The sequence below is a fragment of the Bombus vosnesenskii genome, unplaced genomic scaffold (assembly GCF_011952255.1).
Source record: "Bombus vosnesenskii isolate JDL3184/JDL3185 unplaced genomic scaffold, Bvos_JDL3184-5_v1.1 scf7180000013339, whole genome shotgun sequence".
Classification (NCBI taxonomy): Eukaryota; Metazoa; Arthropoda; class Insecta; order Hymenoptera; family Apidae; genus Bombus; species Bombus vosnesenskii.
In genome coordinates, this window is record NW_022882976.1 from 543,411 (window position 1) to 568,595 (window position 25,185).

The 25,185-nt window shown below is 38.1% G+C and overlaps 1 protein-coding gene across 1 annotated transcript in view; it reads left to right on the forward strand.

The window, feature by feature from the left end:
• The window catches only part of LOC117236026, a 218,042-nt gene that overhangs the window by 88,371 nt on the left and 104,486 nt on the right, over nucleotides 1–25,185 (forward strand). The window lies entirely within an intron of this gene.

The window sequence follows — 25,185 nt, forward strand, 5'->3', positions numbered from 1 at the left end:
AGAAAATGAGTTCAACAACGATCGTTAGTCGTGAGATAGGAATTACAGTGGTCTCAGGACGAAGTTGAGTCTTCTGCTTAATTTGAAACTGTGTTGCGAAGATAGGCGAAGAAATGGGATAGGGGCGAATGAATAATGGAACGAATGAAAATAAATAACAAGCGTACGCTGTTCAATACTTAATTAAAACGCTTTTATCGCGTCGAGGAACCGGATTTATCCCTTAAGAAAAAACGTTGCAACGTTTTAATCCGCGTAGAGATCAGCCGTGAGATTACGCCGCGTAATCGGATGATTCAATAATAATTATTCGTCCGCGAGTTCCGCCGCCGACTGTTTTCGCATCGATGTTCGTTTAAGACGCATTGTAACCTTAGGTGAACGACTCACGTTCTGCAATAACAGAATTTTCTATCGAGAACACGCGGTAATCGTTCGATGGAATTTTATTATTTTATTCAATCGTATGAACTTTGAACTTGAATGGTTTTATACTTAGATGGAGTCAGAAACTTGTATTTTTTTCATTTTTCTAATTTTTCATACTTGCCTCAAATACCAGGCTACATCGTTATACGTAACGTTGGATATTTTACTTCGAAGTTTCACCAAATGAAGAAATCGCAATTTGTGATTTGGAAGAGATTCCATTTATCTTGCCGAATAAATAAATAGTTGTGGCCTTACATATCACTGAAGCGAAATCACGAATGCATCGAATGGTATTTATCATAAAGCATTTCATCTTTCCTATTTATGAATAAAGCTAACGTATCTTTCGCTTGGAATTTTCGAGATAAAGATTTGTTTCATAATATATATTTTAAATAAAAGATTCGAAAAATTGAATATTCTTTCGTCGTCGTGCGATTAAAATTCTATACAATCAACTATAGCCATCAAATTACCCTGTTGTTAACTATCGTTTATTCGATCGTTCAATCGATCAGTTCGATTGCTGGAAGTCGTGTGACTATTATCATACCATTCCGGTCACTTGCATTACACAGGTATATGATTAGAACAGGATTGTTGTACCTATGGTTTTAAACAGCTCCGCTGATAAGCCTTCCGGTATTTTAATTGTTAAATATTTAAATGTAAATGGAAAAGGACCAGCTAGATGAACAGACAACGAGCGTTGAGATAATTAAAATCGTACCTAATCACTATGAAAGCGTTGCATTGAATTTCATTGGATTCGAACAATCAAAATCCGATTTTCAGATTATCAGCGATGTACTAATCGATCGGAATTTAAGCAATCATAGGGATTGGACTTTGAAGCCAATGTATTGTTAATAAATATCGCTTAGAACGATAGGATGATCGTTATGTTGGTATTTGACTATAGACGCATGATTTATCTGATCGCTCTTAATACAATTCCTTTTCGAATAATACGCGAAGGAACTGGTTCATGGAATTTAGCAGCATAGCTTTGCTTCTCGGAGAGCTATAAATACGAGTTTAAAAGGGGGATAGAGGTGGTATTAATATGTATATGAATCATTGGTTCTTTTTCGATGAGCCCGCCTTCGAGCGAAAGACGCCGCGCTGTCTTGAAAAATTCCCATCGACACACATTTCGTCGTATCTGCATTATTTATGGCCTTGTATAAAAATGAATAAAGGATCTCGTTGCATTTTTTCGTAAAAATCATACTATAATTGTGGGGTGGCGTAGACGGAGCAGAAAAAAAGGGGAAGATAGAGCGTGAGACCTTCTGGGCACGCGTTGATAAGCCTGAAATATGAACGGAGTATCGCACGAAAAGCACAGATGAAATATGGCGAATAGTGATACTGGACACTATCGAAGGGATGGCTGGACTGTTGCGTTTTTAACATTATTCTATGGTCGTTCAGTTAATATGTTCTCAAAGGACAATGCACCCTCGAGGCACGAAACAACTTTGAGAAATGTATATCTTTCAATGGCGGCTTATAATTAGAGGACGGGGCGATGTGAGATAATGTTGATTGCCATCGTGATATATCGGACTCGCGCACGAAACGTTCGAGAAAACACTTCGGAATATATTGCCTAGTAAAAATGAGTTAGTAAGCGCGTGTCTCCGCGGGGAAATTATTGAACTGTGCAACCTTCAAGTACGCTGTGTGCCATTTTTTTGCTTCTCTGAATAAACTTTTCAAGTTAGTGAAATTACACTTTGCTACTTTGATCGCGATGATCCAAATAACGTCAATGAGTAAATTTCATTATCTTTCATTCTTTAAGATCGTAAACTCTTCTGTAGAATTCTCATGAGAATAATAAACTCATCCCCCTTATTCTTCCTACTTTCGTTCTACTAAATTCGTTTTTTCACCGTCCAAGTTGCTGGGCGTTTCATCAAAATGAATGGATTTATCCAATTAGCGAAACGTGTTGCGCCAGGCTGTGATTCACGAACTTGGGCAAAAGTGAAAATGCAGCGAAGACAGATGAGGGAAGGTTTCGTGCATTAGAGGCCACACGGTGCCCTTGAACCATCCACCTGTTCTCGTAGAACGTTACGCTCGGATTATCTGATCGTAATAACAGGACTGGCACGCCAATTGCCTGCGAGGTTTAATTGCAACGAACTGCAACATCACGTGCACGCGGGACGCATCGCGGTGTTCGCTTCGTGTTGCTTGAATTTAACGCTGCTTATTCAGACATGGATCCCTTTGAGGGTCGTATCGATGCTCACCGAGCGGATTATGTTTCACAGAAGAAACCTGTTACGAGAGTGATACGCGTTCTATCAAGACACGTAATTGCGGCCAAATGACGATCGTATCGCCTCTCGTAATTATGATCAAATTGTTACAATCTCTTCTGCGTCTACTCGTCGAGAAATTTATTACCTCCACTTGTATGCGCTATACATATTATATACAGCTAGTTGGACTTTTATACGTTTCATTCTTTCTATTTGTTCCTGACGAGGATTATTGAAATATTTTAATGCGAAAAAGATTATTCAGAAAGAAAACTAAAGGAAATTCAGATCGTTGAATCTGGATGTTCCGAAGTTTCTATAGATATTGTCATTGAGATATAATATAGTATAATTGAGTATAATTTTGTGTACTAGACTAGATTGGTCGCGTGGTAGTGACACACGTATGTGAATATTAGTATGTGGAAGTATGTGTGTGCACGGCGTCTCGAAAAACAGATGAATGCAACTGTTCCGTTGGCAGTGTGGTATGGAAGATGGTGAGACAAAGAGAATGTTGAGACGCGTGCAAATGTATATCGACGAAGATCCTGGAAATTGTTTATTAAATAAATCTAAAACTATTCCAATATGAATTCTAAGTGTAACCTTAGTGTTCCTTTACTTTTATTTGGGCAATTAAGATCCACAATTCTCAACAATTGTATCTTATAACTTTTAGTACGTATACTTCGTAGCTGTAATCCATAGCTTTGCCCCGCGAGATAATATCGAAAGTCGATCACGAGGGAACGTTTCATCGTGGCATCATGGGTAAAGCGCAAACTCCTCGACCGCAAATTCCATCGTAACCATCGCTAAGTGGACGATTTGGCTGATATCGAAGTATTAGCTGCGAACAGTCGGTTCGTCCTTGTTATTTTCTTATACGCGTGTCACGAATTTTTACGCGGTTCGACCACAGTGAAATGATAAAAATGTCAATGAAAAATTTGTTGTGAAATTCGTTCCAACTTGATTTTGACTAACCCTATCACTTTCTCTCGTGTGGTTGAAACAGATATTTAATTATGGAACTCGCAAATCACACCCTACGCAACTAGCTTGTATCTTTCGAAATATTGCATGTGAGTCATTTAATTCCAAATAAAGTTCATTTGAAACTCACTTAAACGATAGTTCGTTCGCATAGAAACTTACTGCTCTATGTACAAAATATTGTACAATTTGTATATATATAAATAATGTACAATTTATTCAGCTAACTTTTACAAGTCTTTGGAGTCTTGGAATCTTTTTATGCCTCTTAAATAAGTTTTATAAAGACCAAAATGAATAATAATGACATGATATTATATGTATCGAATTGGACAGATAGAATTGAACCTGCCTAAGATCCATTTGTTCAATTATTTCATTACCTCATAAAGGTTCATAAGAAAAATGCATTGAACTTTCCGAGTAATCTTCAATTGTTTTCGGTTATAATTTCTATTAATCATTCGAAAGAGCGCAATTAAAATTAACGAAAGTGCTCGCGAGGGCCTGCCAATGTCTCGAGTTTCTCTCTGCAAATATAAAAACGAAGCCCTGCAGCACCTCACGAGACCAACCCACAAATACAGGCCGCAAAAAGTGGCGTGTACAAGGGCCAGTGTGTTGAGAAAAAAAGTGATAAAGCATCGTTGGCACGATCGGGGGCCGGTTCCATCGCCGTACAATACTTTTTTCATAAAGCATGGCAGGCCTGGAATTTGGGGCGTGCTGCTACTCCAATGGTAATTGCTGGCCAGCAACGGATAATTAACACGGCATTAAGGGTTATCTCGGCAAATCTATCGGTAGAACCAAGCTCGAAACGCCTCTTTGCCGTTCAAACCTGATATTCACCTAGTCTGAATTACGAGTGGCTGTCACGTCAGCCTACCACTATGAAAAACAAAGCAAGTACTCTCGTTGAGCGTACTTTTTCTCTCTGTTTAATTGCCTCGACAAAATTAAACTAGCTCCATATTACTGGATAATTGGACCTGATGATTTTAGACTAGATGCAGCTGAGCGATTTTTCTCGTTTATTGTCACAAAGATTAGGTAGTGTTAGCGAATAAAACGCTAATCGTCAAACGAGATCTTAAAATACTATACTTGTTATAGTTAAGTACTGTACCATAGGTACTATTCATTTATGTGCAGCAGTTTACTGGATCTCAGGGATATTGAAATGCTAAAATATCGATAAATAATGACGAAAGATTCAAATGTTTAAATGTCAGTAACTAATAAACAAATTTTCAAACTAAGTTAAAACGTTAATACTTATTAAATACAGCTTTAAATTTTTCATTTTCCTCTTATTTTGACTTATAGAAACATCTATTAAATTTTCTATCACCAGTTATCAAATACTTCGTATCCATACTCGTGTATTTCTTCGTATAATCGAGTGTTTGCATCGAGTTGACTTTGTGCGATACAACATCGTCACCGGCGTAGAAATCTTTCGTTTGCTCGAAGCCAGATAATTGAAAAACCATTAGGATCCAGTATTCTTAAATGGTTACAACGAATATACTCGGCAGAGTATCCATGAGCGCCGATCAAAACGAAATTAAATAGCGCTTGTGTATATAGATGTCGTAACGATTCGCGCCTGTAAATTGCGCGTTCTCACGTCACGCTGTCCGTACCATAAATTACCGGGCCGCGGTCCTGGAGATGTTCGTTGGACTGTTGCTTGCTCGTTCAGTGATTTTTCATTCGCGGTTTCTATGCTCTGCCCTCGCCGGCAGATCATTATGATGCGCCGCGTGCGCCGTTCGTCTACCAATGATTCAGCGGAACTCTTTTCCTCGGGAAACTCTCGAGAACGATGAACTTTCCAGTGGTTGCGAGTCTATACGTTCCTCCATTACCATACGCTTATTGCTGTTTTTAGTTTCTTTTCAATCAATTCACACTATCGGATTCTATCGAATTTATATTGTGATTATAAAAAGAAATTCCAAGAATTTTGCACAATGCTTTTGAGTTTGAAACAGTTAAATTTGAAGTTTGAAAAGATTAAAATATTTATAGCATTATGACAAAGTATCTCTTTTTTCAAAGTGTATTTTGTATTCGGGTTTTGCAATGTATTTATTATTCTAGTACATTAAAGGAAAGAGGAATATCAGATTCTCGTGATGTAACTTATTAATTATTCGCGGGTCACTAAACTGGGTAATTACATTGTTAATCATTGCAACTGACTTTTCGATGGAAGATTGAGCGACGAGTCAGGAAAGAGAGTTCGCGTGTCATCGTATCATTTGGTGCTGAATTTGTCAGGCACGATCGATCTATGTACCTGTTGCGCGTTCTGTGTTATCACGAACCCTATCTGTTGCAATGTAACGAGAATTAATTTCGACGCTGCCGGCAGCAAGCTGAGGACTTCTCTTTATGCACACGGCATTGTACAAGGTGATTCGGTCGATAGTCAGACGAGTCCTGCGAACTCGAAAACTTGGACGCACAAAAGAATCCTTTCGCCCAGTCATCGGGGTAAAGAGAGCTAAAACCGAGACTCATCAGGTGGATTGCTTGAGAAACAGATACCTATTGGGATTTTTTGATTACATCTTCGAAAGCAATGTAAGGTGGAACTGATCTTGCGCGTCGGAAGTGAAGAAATTCTACATTGTCTACTGGAGCATCATTTGTCAAGTACGGGACAAGTATCATTACTCTAGCAAAAGGAACGTAAGAGGATGGTCACGATACTATCAGAATTATAGATTATCTAATGAATCTTTAAGCAACTAGGAACTAAATTATTACGGACCGTTTAGACGATCAATATTATTGTCAATATTCAGGGTTCTTAACATAGTATTGACAATTGGTCGTACAGAGTGTCTTTTACGTACGATAATGTTGAGAACCTTGGATATTGACAATAATAATGCTTGCAACAAGCATGCTTTGACAATGCTATTGCTTCAACAATAATGAAGCTTGCAAGATAATTTAAAAAAGATCAAAAGCAAAATTCAAGGACAAGAATATTAAGTTTCCGAGTCTTTCATTAATTTTTGCGAGAATCAATGAATATTTTTACATTAGTGATATCCTATTTGATGTCCATACCTCGTGATATCCTTGTAATTCATATCTCAGTTTGTATATCAATGTTTCGTAAATTCTGCATGCAGTCGCAGATAATTAATTGCACGAAAGCACTTCGTTGATTAAGGTGACGAGATGACATACGATCGAGATGGTAGAAACGAACTGAATGATGAACTTGAATGAATTGATTGATTTATTTGGATGAAAAGTTTAAAATTTTCAGCAAGTCCAATGTGGTTAGTGATTTTACTATTGTTCAGCGTTCAATTTTATTGTATAGCCTAAATTGCCTAATTAGGGATTGTATGCCTAATCACACGATATTTCAAGCGCTCTAATAAGGCACGAATGCTGCTTAAATAGAAGATTCTCTTCCGCGTCGATACCACACAATCGATCGTTTTTAAAATCAATATCGTAAATCGTGGCGAGCAACGTGTTGCCGAGCCATTTTTGGTGAACTCCTTGCCAGCAGCTCGTTCCTTCTGGCTTGACCTTTATGGGCATCGTTACGAATTACCATGAAATCGTCCTAGAACGAACGCGGAGACGCGCGCCTTGACGTGAATTACGCGGTCCGGCTGCGCTTCCTCTTCAACTTTCTCTGCTCCAGTCACCGGATGTTTGTAAAACGCTGTGAAAACGTCTGGCTCCGACGATTCTTCGCGGGTCAAGCGTGAAAAAGTACTTACAGGCCGGACATGGAAAGTAACGATACTTTGAGATCGTAAACTCTAAACGCACTCATTCCTCTCATTATGTGACAACAGTGAAAATTATATTAGAACATATCGTTCTGTGGGATACTCTTGTTCATTTGTGTTTTTGTTTTATTCATTATTCATTGAAAATATCTATTAGCTTGGTTTGACTTAAGTTTCGAATGAAATTAAAAACGAAGAAAAGAAACATTATAAATTAGATCGAAATAAAATGTAACATCACTTTAGTTTACTTCGAGTCGAGATGAAATAAAAATACTGACTTTGATCTGGGTTAAATTTCGAAATCATTTGCGAAATTTTTGTTCAGCGAACAAAGATATTTGCTTTTTTCTTTTAATATTCATAGAGAAGGGAGAGGAAAGTAGGACAAGATAAAGGAATCCATAATAACTAATCGTTGTGATATAAATTTCGCATCTGTTTCTAATATCCCGTATAAAAGTCGATTCATACAACATGTAAGATTATTTTTTTAAGCAATGTTAATCGTTTATTTCCACCAGGTAACATTTTGATAAGAATCGTAATAAATTCTCACATGATTCTTTCATCTGCGCATAAAACATCATTTCAGTACATAATAACGAATACTGTGTAATTATTTGTAATATCGAGATTTACTATCGTCTTTCGACTTGTATTTAATCTTTCCCAAGCACGATGATTTCACCGGGTACATCGTGCGCCGATCAAGCGAATCTGAAAGCACTTAAGAACAATCAGGTAGCAGAGGTGCGTACTACAAACCTGTGGATCTCTTCTCACGGTGGTTCGAACGTCGTTGAAATTACCGACGATTTCTCTCGTGATCCTCGTGTACTCCCACTCGCTAAACGAACGTCTTCAGATGCTGATTATAGGATTAAATGAGCGAAGAGACGGGAAACGATCCTATGCCTGCAGTGCATCGTGTAACGATGTTGCTTCTTTTCTTTCTATTGAGCCGATTATTTTTGAAAATTTATAATTTATAGAAAAGATTGAGAGAGAGACACGTGTAACATTGGAAAAAATTTTTTCTCAGGTTCATTTTTTGATCGATATTCTTTAAAATATTTACTCTTTATACACCAATCGATGCACTTTTTCAATTCCTATAATCCAAAAGCAAGGTAGGTATTTGTGTGTGAAAATACTTAATCAAATATCTAAGTATGCTGTTTCTCATGATTCATTCTCGTATAATAACTTATAACGTTAGAACAGCAAATATTACGTAAATCCAACTTCTCATTATTAGCATTAAGGAATCAATATACACAATTTTCTATTCGATGAACCTATAGATAAGGTTACTATAGGTAAGGTTGGACTATAGTCCAATGTCAATAGCAACGATTTAACGTCTTCCCAAGTATGAATCCAAGGTAAATTTTTTCAAAGGACAAATATACGATGCAGATATTTTTCCTAAAGCATCAGGCATAGAGCGATGATCCACAAAAGTCGTGAAATAGGAAGAAGCACGCCCCTGACGCGATCAGAATTGACCGAGTGAACGGTACGAGGGAATGGAACGAATCGTTTAAGTTTAAAGGTATGTAGGCACGTTCGACAAGAGAGACGAATCACTGGGGTCGAAAGGTCTCTGATAGATGTTCCCAGATAAGAGGGTTTTGCTATCTCGATTTCACTGATGGGGGCATAGCCACGATGCACACGCGCGCCACGCGGATTGAAATCTGGTATTGCGTTTCACCAGGAAGCCGAGGGAATCCCTTCGATCGCCAACGTGGAATGTGGATAATGTGTGGCAATCGAGCCGTAACTCTTGTAACTCTATTGTGAATCATTGCGTCCGATGGACACCGAGGGGAACGAATCGCGTTTCGTGCCGGGGTCGCTGAATGCAAATTGATCCTTTTTCCCATTGTGTAATCGGAGAATTGGATATTATGTGCGTTGTCAATTGTCCGGTGTACACGCAACAATTGGTGGCAGCATGTACAGTGAATGTTTATTGAATTATTTTGTTTGATGACGCAGGTATAGCGGGGGGAGTGGTATGAATGCGACGCGGATTACGAAATAGTTGTTATACAATACGGTTATTCCACGTTTATTATCATTTGTATCCTTCTACTTTGTGATTACCTTACGACGAATCAAATTGATATTTTTTAAAGATTAGATTTGTTTAGAAATTTAATAAGTCTTGTTTGTTTCGTCTGGAATTTGAGAAATAATACTTAGTAGTTAGTAGGATGGTGTATTAGTAAAATAGAATAATACAATAATAGGAAAGATGATAAAGTTAAGAAGTAAACGTATATACATGTAACTTATATGTATGTTAAATAATGTTATAAAAGATTAAACGAAAAAAAAGATTCGTTTCATAATCATAAATAGAACGTTACTATATACATCTCGAGTATCAAACGATATTCTAACGCGTGTTATTTAAACGTCATTCATCCCGATAATATCACCGCTACCAGGAACATTAAGGAAATCACGGATGAAGTGACACTACACGCAGCCCGAGCACGAAGAAGCAAGTGTCGGAAGCTGTTTCTGCGATAATATTATCCTGTTACACAATATCGTAACATAAAGGCGCTGCTATTGGCGTGGCTTACGTCTTACGTTACATCGGAACCAGTCGAGAAACATAGCGCACATTATTACGAGCACGGACGTAATGTATGCAGAGAGCTTCTGCTCACGAGCAATATACAGCTTCGACGTTTCCCCGAGAAAACCTCTTCACATCTCGTCTAACCTCTCGGTCTATTCCTGCCACGATATTTGCAAGCGAAATACCACGTTTGTCTATCTACACTTCCTCAAGACACGTTTCTACCGTTTTTAATATTGCATTGCATGAAACACGCGAACTATATGTGCAGAAAATTTCACTCATAAATCAATTGTCACGATATCTTTTTTTTTGATCCTGATAGGTTAAAGAAAGAACGTTTCCAAGTGGAAGTTAATCGATACTAAGTGAGAATCTATTGGTATGAAATCAATTTTTGAAATTGTTTCGTTTCTATAAAATGCTAAAATCGTCGGGGATTTTCTAAGTGGCAGTGTATATTTTTCTGTACAAATTTTTGGATTGTAAAAATTAGATAAGTCCAAATATTACTACAGTCGATTCGTGACACATTCCGCAAATAAAAATATTTATTTCGCGATTCCCGTTTGATTTATTTACGAGATATAATATTTCTTAAATTTCCTTGCTCTCCAAAATTGAAGATTACTGGAGTTACATAATGGTCACTAAACTGAGTACAAAAATTACACAATGTAATTTCGAGTCATTTAAATTCATCAGTAACACTACTTTCTTTCCTCCGTTGCAGCTATCAGAGTCTTACTTTCATTACTCCATAAAGTTAGTCGGAAACCGCGCTACGAGATCAGGCGAACGAGTCCGTATCCTCTCTTCATTCATTAAAAACAAACGGTATACTTAAGTAGGCCCATTCCGTACGAAACGTTCGCTATTTAACAGTACCTTGAGTCAAAACTGATCGCTTTGCGGCCGAATTAATTAGCTTGCATAACGCTTCCACACATAACCCAGCAATCTGCGCATCGTAAACCGCACAGCACCAAAGAACTGGCTTGCTCTGTGCCCCTTTTGGTGGCTACGATACGTGCATAAATAACCAGTAGTATCTTTGGAAAGCACGTTTCTGCGTCGGTTGAAACCGTTTTCCCATGAGTTTCACCGACCATAATAACGTTCCACTCGCGAAGAGAGTTCTATAGGTCAACGTTAACGGATTAACGCTTTGATTTAGGCTACTGGTACACGCCTACGACAATTAGTGTTTCTTCCTTTCCTCCTTTCTGCCGATTAGTGCTTCTTCGCGAGGCTTTCACACAGGAAGAGGGCATTTCCTTCGCGCGAATAATTACGGGCCTGTTGCTCGTAAAGCAAAAACCGAACATATTCTCTCGGTCGATTACGTCAATTGCATAAGACGCACGACGGGTTGGTTGGTTACCACTCCGTGGTTAGTCTTGACGCGGCTCCAAGAAGTTTAAGAGCCTGTCGGTGCTTCGGGATTCGTTGCAAGAGGTTGGTTAAGAGCCAAGAGATGCGCGAGTGGTTAATTGCACCGATTGCATAAAATATGTTGCTTCCTTGTACGTCAGCTTCCGCTTGGTGTTTTACTTTAGTCTCCTTCAACGATTGTACAGAGCGTAGAGATATTCGCTTGCGATTTGTCGTCTGATCGCTTAAACCAGAGGGATCAAGTTTACAAGATTTTTAGACAGTTAAATTCAGGTTGCTTATTGTTTTACAATTGCTCGCTGTTCGTTTTCATTGTTTAACCCAATACGTAATATTCGAGGCTAATACTCGTAGAGTGGAAAGTGTATATAAATATAAAAGCATGATCGATCTTTTTTAAAATATTTTTCGTAATAATCGCAGCGACGTATAAATTTCTGCTCTCTCGCTCCTTGGTTTCCACTTGGCGTCTTACTTTGGTTTCTCTGATTGATTATAGAGGGAATAGTGATATTCGCGTGGGATTTGTTGCTCGATCGTGAAAACGGTTCTGTACTGATCGATTTATCGACGAATTAATTATTAATGGGTCTGGAGGTAGATAATTGCGATATCCTGTTAGAATTGCTTTTTCACTTGTTATATTCCAAGAATAAAATCTTATCTGGTAGATCTGTTAAATACATATTCGTGGTTACAAATCTGTTTCTCCTAAGAATAATTGCAAGATAGATCTTAACCAAATGGAAGTACATGTAGATGTTTTTTCATTGTCTATCGCAAATGAATCTTTATCGTGTTTACTTTGAAATTGTTTGAAATTGTTTGTTATTTTAAAAGAGTTCGCTTGGAATTCGTTAAGAAGCAGAATGACTCGATGAGCCGAGGCATTCCTAACTATTTACCACAACAAGAGACGATTGCATTAAGAATCCAAGTTTCGTAGCTCCTGGCTGTAATTGGGGTACACAGTGCTCCGATCCGTTCGCCGACGTAATTTAAGGGCACCTACATTCCCGATGAAAATGATTCACAATTGGAACACTCCTCCCAGCTATGTATTTATGTAAACGCCTGATGTTTCGTCGGTAACACGACCGATCACACGAAATTATTTGAAAGACCGTAATCTCTGTAGACGCCAAATACCATCTTTTCTCACTTTAACTTCGCGCCCATTGGTTTATTTTCTATTCAATCGATGTTTTCTGTTCTCAAATGAAGATTCGTTTGATGAAAAATCATTCAAGAATCGTTGTTACCACGTGTAATTTCTCGCTTCAATCTTATTTTACAATTTGCTTTAAAAATTTGTAAGTCATTCCGTTTCTTGAAACGTCAGTTTGGATTAGCAAATTAGATGATAGAAACTCACAGATCATAACATACTCGAGTATGAACACCTGTTCCCGTTTTTAATTGAATAATGCATAATATTCATAAAAATAGGAATTGGAGAAAATATCAGAAAAACTCGTAATAACATCGGTCGGAACAAGAAACTGAATTTAAAATGGCATTTTCGGATGAGTAATGGGGAGAGATAAAAAAAAAAGAAAGTTGATCCCGTGAAATAATGCGCAAAGCTTGTCGAGACATCAACGAGAAACTTTTGCTCTTTTTCTCGTAGAGTAGCCATTCTGGTTTCGAGATTTTCTACGGTTATCGTTTTGCAAAATGCTCGTTTTTTTTACCAGCTCGACGTGCAAAGTGGTGTTCACTGTCACGATGCTTACGTAATTAGCGAATGATGAGCGATAACGAAAGCGAAACGTTGTTGCCTGTCTACTTACTCGTGACCTCGTTACCATCAGTTTCTTCGCCCAGTAGCACCAATGTCGGCTAATCGCTCGTTAGCGACGACTAAAGCCGATCTCGCTGTAACGAGGCGAGACCGATTCTCTTTGCCATGCTTCGAACCTTTGCGAAATACGAATCAAGATCCCTATCATTGAATCTGATCGAATCGGAGATTTATCTGGAGCAGTGTATCGGTATTTGTTTTCAATAGAATTTTTCTTCGTTTCATTATTCGTCTAGAAATTTATTATCGTACAATTAGATGTATTACAATTCTGACAAATTTTGTTCTGCTAATCTTTAATAATCAGAATTTGATTCGGAACATGTAAATGTCTTTTATATGTGTTATTCGAGGTATCAAATCTGGTCGAAGGAGATATCCTCACTCAGGTACAGGTAACTGCAGGAAATCGATTGAGACGGCCTTACATGTTCTCTCACTCATTATATTTTTACCGAAAGATCACTACCACTTATCGTTACCTGTATGAACTTCACCCTTCGTTATACTATTTTTATAAGTTACAAGCAAGAACCTTACACGTTTCATATACTATAGCAAAGAAATACAATTTTTTCTCACTTGCCATATTTTTATTAATATTCTTATCACTACCTTCATATCGAACTCAACCCTTGTACCTTTTTTAAAAGTTTCAAGCAAAGATCTTACATATTTCATATGTTTTAACAAAGGAACAAGACTTTGGTTTCAAGAGGGTGCTCGAAAGTCGATGGCGACAAACGACAGCCATTAGCGGCAACGGACTCGTGGATGGGTCCCATAAGTTCGATAACCTTCGGCAGCAGGCAGCAGGCACGAATGAATAGACCGTACGAGCTCAGGCAGTCATTAATTTCGTGAGAGCTGGCCATGTTTTAACATTATCGTAATCATCGCCAGGATGTTCCCGTTATTTCCTGCGCATCTGACCGTGGGAATAACAAGCGACTGGTTTCGGGCACCGGACCAATCGATGGTCGGTTACGTTTCGTCGTGTCTGCCAGGTTTTCAATCAAAACGTGATATAAATCAGATCATAAATCACTGGAATAATTGAAATTGCGGTAAACTCCTCGTTCTGTTCCTTTCAGTCGATCGTTATGCAATTTCATGACGTAAAACACGCCGATTAGGTTCAACGATCAACAATTGCGCGGATGAATCATAAACCTCGAATGCAACGACCGATCAGAATCACGAAAAACATTATACAGAGGATTCCAAACAATTTCAAACGATTAAATCGATCGGCAAGTTTCATGCAGGGTCGAATGTTCTTGCAAACAAGTGCACGTGTAAAATTTGACCCATCGTGTGAATAGTATTTTCTCAGAGTAATTAATTTTAGTCAGGCGCAGTTGATATTTAATTCCGCTAATTTGTGCGTGGATGATTTTATGAGTAAATTATGGATTACCTAATGTGATTTGCGTAAGTAGCTTTTCTCTTCCTTTGATTGATGCCTTTTAAATGTCTAGAATGATCGAAACGTATAATTCATACTACGGTATGGTGTTTTTTTTGTTCTTTATTAAATTCAAATAAACTAAAATGCCAGGAGCTGGAAGTTTTTTGTTTTTGTTGAAGGATAAGATAAATGGCTAGATTGGAATTTGAAGGTGTACTTAACGTATACACAGTACGTAAAAATATTAAAACACGTTAAAATCGAAACATTCGTTACGATATATAGTTGATATAAAATCTCAGAATTTTTATTCAAATTCCATCTCTTTATTTATCTTCTCTTTATAAATTTTAATAAGTTGCATCATAGTCATTTTCAATTTGCTCATCAATTACAAATGAGTTTAAATTTATTCAAATTACCGTAAAGTGCAATCAAGCGATTGGTATATTTACGAAGAAGAAAAATATTCACTCAATAAATATCTCCTAGCTAACAATGAGCCATCCTTCATCATTTCCAGGAAGCATCAGCTTCATCATAAACTTAATTTACTGTTCAATAATCCTCCTCCACATCGACAAGCGACATTCTTCCCTAACGGTATCCTATCTAACGTTTCTTTGCTTCGTAAACAATCAATTAAAAGAAAGCTTGTTAAAAAATCAAGCGTTATCTATAAACGGAATTCTTCAGAAATTCCCTTGGTTAGCAAGCAATCATCGATTCCCTCTATAGTACCTCGGGGTAATCAATGTTAGCTAGCGATCGAAGGAACGCTGTGTTCGCACTTCCGCCGTGGAAACTAGTGGATCTCACCCGAGCAAGTTCGACAACCTTGCGGTGTGGAATCGCGTACATGTTCGCGCGTGTACGCACGCTGATGCGTGTGCGATGTTCCGCGTTAAGATGATTATCGAACACGCGAAACGGGATTCGAATCGTCATAGTAGGATGGCCAGATATCACAGATCCTCACCGAGATAGAAACCTTTCGATGAAATAACAGCTTGTTTTCACGTATATTGTCGGCCATAAATACGTTGAACCCTCTTATAACATAGCAAACTGAAAACGCGGTTTCGGTATAACGCGACGCAAAAATTGCCGGTTCCATATAGCATAACTTCACAACCATCCACAGGTAGCAGGAATGTTTCCATCACATTGTTCTGGTTTCGTTTAACGCGATTTCTATATACCGTGGAACCAATTAATCGTTTTATAGATGGGTTGATTGTACTAAAAATCCAACAATTTTTACTTTTTCTAATAATATATATCAAGTGGCACGTGTAAATAACATAACAGACTCGTATTCAAATAAAATATGACGTGAACAAAATAACAGATTTATAGTAAAATAAGTAGAAAATAAATGTGGTGGAAAACATTCGATTTGTACTAAATATCAGTAGATGTCCTAATACTTATGGCCGACCGTATAGTATACCTTGCTTACCCCGTGGTTGCTTGTTTCTTATTATGTTCTCTCTCTCTTTCTCTCTTTCGTCTTTGTATAATTTGATTGATACCTTGTCGATGTTACCTCACCTGACTTCGTATTATATTATTCCTGCTGGTTATTCACCTTAATGGTATTTCTCTCTTCGTGTGTACGTGTTTTGTTTCTGGGATGTACATGTCCAATTTGAGGATACATTGTCTGATAGAGAATGGAGGAAGTGATTTCGCGAATGAGATTCTGCAGTTGCTCACGAAAGTATTATAAACAAATCGAAGAGGATATCGGCTTGAAACGAAACAGTGTTTTCGCTTTCTACGATTAACGATCTTCAAATTTGTTTTCGTATTTCCCGATGCTTAAGATGTTGCTGTAACTATTGAATAACGTTGAACAAGAGGAAGACGTTGAGCAACGCGTATTTAGAGGATTTTGATGGAGACACAGACGTATCGCCAGAATGTAACAGCCGTTTCGCAAGCGTTGGCTAATGTGCTGAAAGGAAAATCGTTTGGAACACATTTTCAGAGGATGCTGAAATTCCTAGGATACCGTGCCCTCGGATTTATCGCAAGTGTAAAGAATCATTTCCTAACAGGCCGGATTCTAAAATTCGTGTAACAACAGGTTCAACGAAATATCTGTCACATTTTATCGGTATTCACCGCGTCGTTTAATGTCTGGGAAAGTTCCTGGGCTCGTTGTTCGACCTATTACAATCGAGTCGACCTAGCACAATCATGAGAAACGAGATAAATCTATGTAATTTCAGTCACCTGTTAAAAATTATCTCGTGTCCCTCGTAAATTGAAACAATTCGCTATAGTTTCTTTCTCTAGCATATTTTATCGCCAAACTGCAGGTGATTAACAAATAACAGGATCAAGAATGTAACTAAGCTACAAACAAATTTATTCCAAATATTGTCACCTAGATTTATTACCTAATTCAATCATGTTCTAATAGATTATTACGTTAAAATACTTTACTACATGTATATAACCCTAAAGTCTCGAAACTTCACAATAAAATTCTTTGGATAAATTCGGATGTTATATATATATCATTTTTTGTGTGTATCACTTTCCCACCTTTAAATTAATCGTGTAATCATTTCGTCGTGTTCCATAATCTAACCCCTAATTGACCTTAAAAACGTATCCGCATTATTACATACATCACATTTCCCATCCCGTTACATAAACCATGCCCCCTGCAAATTATACTTTCACAAGAAAACATCTTTAACGAGCAATTTTTTGAAGATCGAATCACCTGCAGCTTCTCCAACCGGACATGTTTCCTACAGCCTCCTCTTACTCACTGATCTAACCATTCTTCTCCTCCAGTGGACGAGCGTCAAAATGGCTTGCTCGCGCTAACGACTAGGGTAAATTATCAGAGAAACCGTAAATGGATAAACATTCGCCGGACATCCGATCCGGCGGCGCGAATAAGCCCAGGATTTTTCACTTGGCCCGCGATTTATGATCTTACAAAAGGCCGGCGATATAGGTGCAACGTTGCACCGGCGATGCATTCGCGGTAACACCAGCTACGTATTCGAAGAGAGATGCAGTGAGCGAGGTTGGCTTGCCTCTAAAATATACACGCGAGAACCGTGACACCAGCTATGCCAATAATTTAACGCGGCCGTTTTTTCTTTCTATTTTGTTTTTCTTTCCGTTTGTTAGGCGAGACTGGCGCGGACTCGCGATCGTGCAAACCGGAGGTGTGCAAGACGTGTAAGTCTCTATGCGACCTCTACCGGTTTCTAGAAGATACGGCCGCGTTAATAAAGCAGGTGTACGACCGGTGAGTATGCACGAGACGCGTCAGTCGGCGTTAATGCGTCTTATGAGCGATTGCAGCCGGTGTACACACGCATCCTGCCGCGCAACGCGTTAATACGTGGTAATTCATTTTGCAAACGCGGATTCCGCTCCCTCGGAAATGGGTTTCGCGGCTGGAGTTCCCTGATTTTTCTCAACAGCGTAGGAACTTGGCGCGAGTCTCTCTAGGAGAGTTTACAATTTATTCGAAGGGAAATCTTTCTGGTGGTTAATTTGTATCGACAACGATCGGTGATTTCATAGATTTCCGTAGACTTTGAATAGTTTAGGTTACGATAGTGGATTTGACTATGTTATAGAACGTAGAACGGGTATACAGCGATTCACATCAGCGTCCGGATATTATTTAGCTTCTTGTTTCGTATTCGAAGAAAGTATGTGCATTGTGTAAATAAAATACATGCTTTTGCCAACAACGATATTTGTTTTAATATATTAAGCTGTTAAGCAACATATAGGCTTGTATATTTAAGAACATCTAGTTATGCGTTATAGGCAAATGTATATAACGATAATGTACCGCATCTCATTGTACCTGAATATTAATGCGGGTAGATAGATTGGACTCTATATTGAGTGTAGAATAAAATTCATAAAATGAATATAGAAAATAGGGCAAATCTAGATTGGACATAGAACACGGAAATAATGAAAAATAAAAGATCTGAATAGATAGAATATAACAAATTTTGAATATATTATTTCATCTATATATTTCCTTTATTTCTTACTAAATTCATTTCTTACTTGGATTAAGCTATGATATAATAATATACCCCAGACTTGTTTCAGTAGACTTGATTTTATTTAGTAGTCTGTGTGTAATCATCCTTGCAGATATGTATAATGTTATAATTCTGAATTCACAAGCTATGTGAAAATATGTATGGGCACTTTCGGGTGTCATTGGATATTCGTTATTTTATAAATTTCAGCATTATGGGATAAAGTTACGTTGCCTTGAATTTACATGTATCAGCCAAGAGGCTTCCATAGCCTTCTCGCCTTGATTTCCATTCCAACTTGTCCTACCTTGAAATTCATATTTGCTGAACAGATGACATTTCGATTTATCGAAGTTTACTATTTGATATTTTGGGAATTGTGTTTGCTAATTATATCATTCGGAAGTTTACTTTTTTACGTAATACGTCATTAGTTGGATTTAATCTCAAATCAGTAGAAGATTGCAAGGACAAGCTGTTAATTCAAGTAAGTAAATATTAACAGGAATCTTAGGCAAATTATGCAAATGGAATAAAGATTAGGCAAATTCTATAAATCATGGAAACTAAGAAGGTTAGGCAAAAAATTTCTTTATGCGATATCTACATACTGGACAATAATCTATATTTCACATTAATACATATCTAATCTTAAAATTTACCAAGATCATATCAAACCAACATGAATCACTGCTTTTGCCGAATGAAATCTATTCGTCAAGGCGCGAACGGCCGAATTCACGCAAAAGCTAATGAAATTTTTTGTAGTTTCGTGTAGACTGATCGACCGATTCCGGAACAGTCAAATGACCGTCATAAATTATCGTCGTTGGTCTCTGTCGAAGGTGTGCACCCGCCTACCATTGAATTGCGAGACAATCTCGCGGCGCAGAAACCGGCGAAAGAGTTTCTTCGATTTACTGTACACAGCTCCGTGATTCCCTTTCACCTAACGGTTCCCATGCATGCCGGTTAATGGCGGGAAGAAAGGTCTCGCCAAAGGAAAGCAAAATCGTCCATGGATCTCGTCCTGTTTATTTTTCGCTATCGAGTTCCTTTTACTTGCGATTCTCTCTTCATGTTGTTGGGTGAAAGCACCTAATTCATCGTCGATCTTCCTCTATCTCGTTTTATTTTCTGTAACATTTTGTAAATTTCTCTGTGAAGACTGAGTTGAATCTGCAATAAAGTTTAATTGCATCGAAAAGTTCGAAGACATTGCGCTCTGAGTCATCGAACAGCTGCTTAATCGAGGAATCTACATTTATCTTACAACTTTCTTGTTTCAGCCTGTTCCGTCTCATTTGTATGAGTTATTATCCGTACATTACATTAGAATTATAGACTTTGCATGAGAAATAAAACGGTACTTTTACCTATAAATTCTCAGCTAGTATGATTTAATGTGGCCGTAAAATCATGCTGCATTCTTTTATTGCAGAAATTTCTATTTCGTTTCTTTAGTTCCTCATTATTTTCCATCTTATTGCCAAGATGCTTTTTTTAACGTGTTTGCATTGTTTTCTTAATCGATGGAATTTCTCCTTTCATTTTCTAGTACTGTATTTTATTGCTTAAATTCTGCCTGAGTAGGCTTACTCAAATGTCGACATGTTTGAAAGCCTTAATTTCATCACGGTAAAATGATATTGTCGATTGGGGTTGCCCTCAGGGTGATCGATAATTTATCATATTACCGTCTCAGGATGAATATTGTGTTTATATAAGTATAGGGGTTCTCAGAAACATCCATAATAGGTGATTAAGTATTAAGTAAGAATAGTTTTGGGAAAAATGTCCATTAGTGGTTTCTAACTGACTATAGATAACTACAGGTGTGGGTATCAAAGTCCTTCGATTAAGATATGGCTCTATATGCACTGGTATTAGTTACCTAGTTAACTGACTATCACAGAGAAATTTAAGGTTCTTGGAGGAATTAGATTAAAGTTATTCTTGAAAAATGAAAAAAGTCATTTTTTCATAAATTTTAATAAAAGGTGCTTTCTATCTTTCTGATCTCGAGACACCTTTTCAAATGACAATGGTCATTGTTACAACTCTCAACTTCAGATCTTAATTCATTCCTGTAATATACACATACTACAAATTAAGAATGAATTAAACATAAATTAAGAATGAATTTAATTGAATATTATGTTAATAATTATAACGGCGGGGAAAATGTGACAAGATCAGTCAAGTATGAGAGATCATATATTCAAATATATTTCGTTCTTTGTCGTTATCCACGCAATTCCCGATTCCAATATTGCCATCGAGCGAGTACGTTGTTTTGTTCCGACCATCGCCAGCAATATCGAGAATATCAAATTATACAAATGCAGTCGTGGATGGTCACGCCGATTATCGCGAACAAAATTTATCTTTCGAGCGGTGTTCCCGCATCCACTGTATTTCCAGCATCCAACGATTACAAGACGAGGCAGGCTACCGACATACACACAGGCGTACGTGGCCGCTTCCTTTGATACGCTGCTGCAATCCTAATCCCCTGTGCTTACATATCGCCGATGTTGTCCGTGAAATTGCATAATATAATCCACCCACGGTAGCGGAAATTCTTCGTGGGAGTACGCGCGCGTACCACCCAGCCGACAGCTGGCAAAACGATGAATAATGTCTTGAAACAGAATACGAGGGATATTGGTTCTTGGGTAGGTTACCACAGACCACGTGTGCAATTATTTTTGACACAATGCTGCGGTAAAATCATGATCTCCTTAACTAAGCATTCTTGCTTCTTTAAATATTTCCGAATTACTTAATACTTGAGTTATTATCAAACTTTTTAATTAATTACGATCTGAGTAATAGTCATAATGTTATAATCTATTCGTCAATTTCTTTAAATTTTTTCAAACAAAATGTAGGATTTAGGAAAATGTATGATAGCGATCGAAAAAAATATTCAGTGAACACTTGGAATCCTTTTTTATAGCTGCAATGTTAAAAAGTAGGATACGAAAGATAATGTAAATTCGTTGAAAAATAATTACAAATGAATATTAATTTCGATTAAAACAAAAATTTCTGATATTTTCATACACTTTTCCTAGAAATAATAAATTTTCTTAGATTTCAATGTTTTAGAAATAACAGGAATTCTCCTTTTTCTGCAACTTATTTATCTTCGTCATTAAAATTCCTTGCCTAAAATGAATTGTACACCGCCCAAGAGTCTTGCTTCTTATAATCAGTTCTACGAAAAACATTCTTACTCAAACTCGTCGAGAATGAATTACTGTTAACCACGAGGACGTCTCCACCATTCCACTCACATCACTCCATCCCAGAAACAAATCCTTCAAACTCAAACCCGCCGATAGAATTTCCAATCATCTTCAAACGGTCAGAAATTATCTTCCTCTGACGTCAGGATTTCATCGACGAATCAGTCGAAACCCTTTTCCTGCCATTGAAACTCAAGATACTCGACAGCGCAATCGTGAACACAACCGGAGAAGCGTTGACAGTAGATTTTTACGTTTCGCAGTCGCTTCTGCGCGTAGAGTGGACGGACCACCGGTGAACATGGCTCGTTCGGAACATTCTTCAAGGAACGTTGCATCCTCGCGCGAATGACATACGATCGAGACGTTTAAGCGAGGCGTACAGGTGTCGAGGTCCTCGAGGCTATCTTTAATCGGCCATCGAAGAATTACGCGACGTACCAAGCGTACACACGGTGGTTCGTTCACGAAATCGGCGTCAAATACACTTTACGTAGCTTCTTAACGATGAACAGTGGTCCCGTGTAAACGATCGTAAATACCAAAATCGCGTGCGTTCGATCAATTAACGGCGCACGCGTAAGCGCAGTGACCGGTATTCGGTATTTTCGATGATGTGTAATGCCTACGGCCTGTAAATGCTCCTTAATGTTCGATTACCGCGCCATGGGGTAGAAACTGGTCGTTACGCGTTTATTCGTAGCTTCTTGCGCAAACGACGAATACACGGTATCTCGGTAGTCTTAACAGTCGGCTAAAAATAATGTTTAACAAGTAGGGATTTTTTGCAGGTTACATTAATTCGAACGTTTATCACCTTGTGCTTGATGATATACGCCAAAGTATAGCGTTTTCACGGCAGGCTCGTCACTCGTTGTATTTCTTCCTTTTCATTCCATTCTGTTTACTTGGACCTAGGAATATAAGCACCATGCTTGAACGTAGTTTATGGGTGACTGACGTAGCTTGTGGGGGAATGAAAACTAATTCTGCTTAAGTATTAGCTGCATTTGTACCTGTATCTTATATTGCTAATTATGACAGTCGTTTATCATGTATGTTCAGTGGTTAGAATTTAGAGAAATTTGGTATAAAATAATATATTGTTATCGTAGCTGCGCCAGGTTTGTCGTTCTTTTTATTCTTTCCTTTATTCGTGGATTACAGTACGTTCAGTTTTCCATTTCCTTTTTCTTGTCGGAAGATCCGTGTACAAGCCCGAACGATGCAGAAAGAAACTCGAGGAGATTCGACCGACCCTTGGTGCGTTTGAATGCGTTCACAGCATCTCGTGCAGCGATGTCATTCGAAAGGTGGTCGCTACCAGAAGGCGATCGTGACAGTCAATGTATACCTCGTTATTTACGCGACATAGTTTAAGACCACTTGTATCTTACAAATACTTACTTAAAATGTACAAATACGCTATAACGTACTAATACGCTTATAAGGTAGAAATATTTCTTGCCGGTTTGCTACAAATTCTAATAACAATGCAATGTAAAAATACGCAAATCGTGGTAAGGCGAATGAAATAAGAATTAGCGAGATTGAAAATAGAAAACAGCGAGATAGAAAATTGAGAGGATTTAAAACGGTTCATTTGCTTTATCCTCTCTTTATTGACAGATCTGTTCTGTAAGACAGTCGATAAGATAACTCCATACTTGTACATTTATTTAACGATACACAGAATTAAAACTGTGCAAATGAAGCTATTCTCGTGTTGTACAATTTTTCTTAACTTTAACAAGGATTAATTCTCAAGGAGTGGATTAACGTAATTATCGTTAAGACAGGAATCCACATCGTTACGTTTACATTCTTTGTTACAATACTTTTAAAAACCACATTTATGGAAGGTACGACCTATCCCAATCGATTTAAAAGAAGAATTTAAACGATCGTTTCGCTTCAAGTGCAAGAAACAATTAAAACCGCTATCAGCGATCATTACTTCCACTCAAGGTCCGGTCCACTATCGACAACCTAACTCACGAATCTCTCGTGGAGTTTCACGAAAGAACTCGATACGAACGTCCGGTTCGAAGCTGGTTCGCGATCCGAATAAATAACAGGGTCGTAAAGATGGAGCAGCCGTATTCGTCCGACAATGATTACGCCATAAAGACTCGTTTGCGGTGTTCGCGCACGACAGCTGTAGGCGTTACAATTATTTCAATAATCGATGCATAAAACTGGTCGTTGAAAGAGATAGAGAGAGACGAATAAGAGAAAAAATGAGAGGGAAATAGGCGACCAACAGACTAAAAAAGCAGAGTTGGATGCGCCGAATGGTCTGGTGGCCCGGTGAAATACACGTCGCTACAGAGCAACGTATATATACGTGTAGCACACGGGATACCAAGGTACCTACGAGCCTACCTGCAATCTATTTGCATGCAAGAAGTTCGCATGCTGCGCCGCCGCCGCCGCCGCCGCCGCGTTATTTTTACTATTATTATAAAGTGCATGTTCCTACCCTTGCGTGCAGGCCGCATGCCGCTGCACTGTCCCGGCGATGGTTTATAAGGACTATAAGTTTTATTGAAAAGCCCTTGAGCTTCTTTTCTTCTTATTTTTTCCTTATTCTGCCTTGGTTCCCTTTTGCCTGAGAAGCTCAGTACGATATCGATAAACCAGGTCTCCGCAGCGAGGGAGGAATATGGCAGAATATGACCACATGTAATTTTTACGCATACCTTTTAGTATATCTTTTAGCACATATGTATATAGTGAGGTAGGATTGTATAAATCATCTAAGTTTCAACATCGTAAAATTCAACCTTGATCTTTGCACAGAATAATCAAACTTGTACGTTATGAGTCGTCGTTAGTCTTTAATATAGTATCGAGGCAATGAGGAAAAATCTGTTTTTTTTTTATTTAACCTGTTTGTTTTCGAGCTAGAAAAGTTGATATAACGAAGATTTATTTGACATATAACCGTGAAAGACCATGGCCGCCAAGCGTGGTGTCAGCTTGCGATGTACGTTAGGCTGTATAATGGTACTATAAGTACTCGCCGGGTGAAAAATAAAATATCGTAAAAGAAGAAAAGTCAGTGTTTTAGTTGCTTTACCGCCGTCCTTTGTAGTCTCGTAAAACCTTTTGATTTTCGTTTTTGGTAGTCGGAGGTATAGCGTTTAGAGAGGTAATCGATTATGAATGGCGAACCGTAGCGCCGGCA